The sequence below is a fragment of the Alosa pseudoharengus genome, unplaced genomic scaffold (genome assembly GCF_046254945.1).
Source record: "Alosa pseudoharengus isolate Yale_2024_CS ecotype anadromous, Long Island Sound unplaced genomic scaffold, YU_APseudo_1.1 YU_APseudo_1.1_scf_20, whole genome shotgun sequence".
NCBI classification, from domain to species: Eukaryota; Metazoa; Chordata; class Actinopteri; order Clupeiformes; family Clupeidae; genus Alosa; species Alosa pseudoharengus.
In genome coordinates, this window is record NW_027468664.1 from 25,669,501 (window position 1) to 25,672,000 (window position 2,500).

The following is a 2,500-nucleotide window of genomic DNA, read 5'->3' on the forward strand; positions in this document are numbered from 1 at the left end:
TGCCTTGTCTCTTAGTTCATTCACTGCCATGTTAAATTTTCCATTGTACTTGATTCTAAGGCCTAGGTAAGTATAATCTGTAACATGTTCAATTACTTGTGGTCCTAAGCTAAATGTATGCTCTCTTCCCTGATATCTGGATCCTTTTTGAAAGGTCATTATTTTGGTTTTGTTTGTATTAACTGCCAGGGCCCAGGTCTGGCAAAACTTTTGAAGGAGGTCTAGTTGAGTTTTGAGTCCTTTCTCCATTGATGAAAGAAGGACTAGATCATCTGCAAAGAGCAGGAATGTGGCCTCACTGTCGTGCAGAGTGGGTCCAGTGGCGGGTGACTTTTCCAGTATAGTCGGCAACTCATTTATATATATATATATTAAATAGGGTCGGGCTTAGAGGGCAGCCCTGCCTCACTCTGCACTCTTGAGGGATATATTGAGTTCTTTTGGATCCAATTTTAATGGTGCATTTAGCTCCTGAATACATTGATTTTATAATGTCATATGTTTTACCCCCTACACCACTTTCAATTAATTTGTAGAATAATCCATTGTGCCAAATAGAATCGAAAGCTTTTTTAAAGTCAACAAAACAAGAGAACAATTTATTTTGATTTTGGGTATGTTTTTCTATTAGGGTGTGTAGGGTGTAAATATGATCGGTAGTGCGATAATTTGGTAAGAATCCAATCTGGCTTTTACTCAAGACATTGTGTTTCATAAGGAAGTTTAGGAGCCGTGTGTTAATAATACTACAGAAAAACTTCCCCAGGTTGCTGCTCACACAAATGCCTCAGTAATTGTTGGGGTCAAATTTATCTCCATTTTTATAAATTGGTGTAACTAATCCGTGATTCCAGATGTCAGGGAAATAACCCACACTCAGAACTAGGTTGATTCATTTGAGAATAACCAATCTAAATTTTCCATTCATACATTTTAGCATTTCATTTAAAATGCAGTCAGGTCCATATGCTTTTTTATGCTTCAATTTTTTAATGTGGGTGAGAAGGTCCTGTTCAGTGATTGAGGAGTCAAGTGGGTTTTGATAGTCTTTGACTGATCTCTCTAGATTTTGTAGTTTGTAGATTATGTCATTTTGGTCCCTGTTTTGGTCAGACTGGACATTCTTGAAAAGAGTTTGAAAATGATTAGTCCAGATGTCTCCATCTTGAATCACTAATTCTTGCTGGTTTGATTTTTTTAAGCGATTCCAGTTGTCCCAAAATGTATTTGTATTTATTGATTCCTTAATCAGTGCCAGCTGGTTTTGGGTGTATTGAGCTTTCTTAGTTCTGAGGGTGCGTTTGTATTGTCTTAGTGTCTCACAATATAAATGTCGGATTGATGTATTATTTGGATCTCTCTGTTTTTAATTGGACAGTTTGCAAATTTATTTTCTTAATGATTGGCATTCGGCATCAAACCAAGTGTCTTCTTTTTTAAATATAGGTTTAGCCCTTAATCTTTTTAATTTAGCCTTTTCTGCTGTTTTTTGAAATAGTATGCCAATTGTTTCCACAGCCTGGTTGAGACCCTCTTTACTTAAGGTACATGGTGTGTCTAAAAAAAGTTTCCAGGAGAATTTGAATTTCTGTTCTGAATTTGAAAACTGTGATTTGAGGATGTTATTTTCCGTCATTTTGATGAATATTGTGAGTTGGTTGTGATCTGATATACTGACCAATGGGATAAACCTTTCATATTATAAAATAGTTAGATTTAATTCAATACAGTTACAAATCAAATCAATACAGTATCAAATACAATATCAAGATCAAATAGAGTTACAATATGTACACATGCACATACAGTACATACACATTTTTTTTTTATTTTTTTTTTTACCTTTTTCTTTTTTTTTCGGGTTTTAGGTGGAACCTAGGTGAGCTTAGAACAGATATACAAGAGCATCTCTTTGATCTCACCCATCTTTGGTGATTCTTGACCTTTCAGCACCTCTGCATAGCTGGTTCCAGTGTGGTGGGTTGTGCTGTATGTTGGGGTTGGTGGTGTAGCCAGGTGGAGGGGGGGTGGTTGGTTGGAGGGTGGTTGCCTGGCTTGGCGGGAAGGTGGTGCTGGTGACGGCTGGGCTCTGGGAACCAGCAGTTTGCTCTAGAGTGAGGGAGATGAGCTGGTGCTGGGGGCTGCAGATCTGGTCTGGAAGAGGTGCATGCTGGCTCTGGAGGTGATGGGTCAGGTCTGGTGTTAGGGTGGGTGGCCTGGGTAGGGGGTCTCGCTGTGTAGATGTTGTGGTCCGCTCTGACCGTGGTTGGTGGGAGTGGTGTGTGGGCTCTCTTTGGTTGAGGTGTTGGGCGCAGGGGCTTGTGGATAGGTCCTCTTGGTTCACGGTGCTGGTATGGAGGAGGATTTGGCCGCATGGCTCTGTATACTGAGGCCAGGGCTGGGAGCTGGTGTGTCCATCTGTTGTTGGGAGCTGTCTGCCTAGTTCAGTGTCTTTAAGCGTTTTCACAAACTTCCTCACTGCCTTCTTACTTAGGTGACA

General features: G+C 40.2%; 1 protein-coding gene across 1 annotated transcript in view; it reads left to right on the forward strand.

Annotated features, from left to right (window-relative positions):
• Positions 1–2,500, forward strand: part of LOC143136299 (USP6 N-terminal-like protein) — a 41,539-nt gene that overhangs the window by 22,763 nt on the left and 16,276 nt on the right. The window lies entirely within an intron of this gene.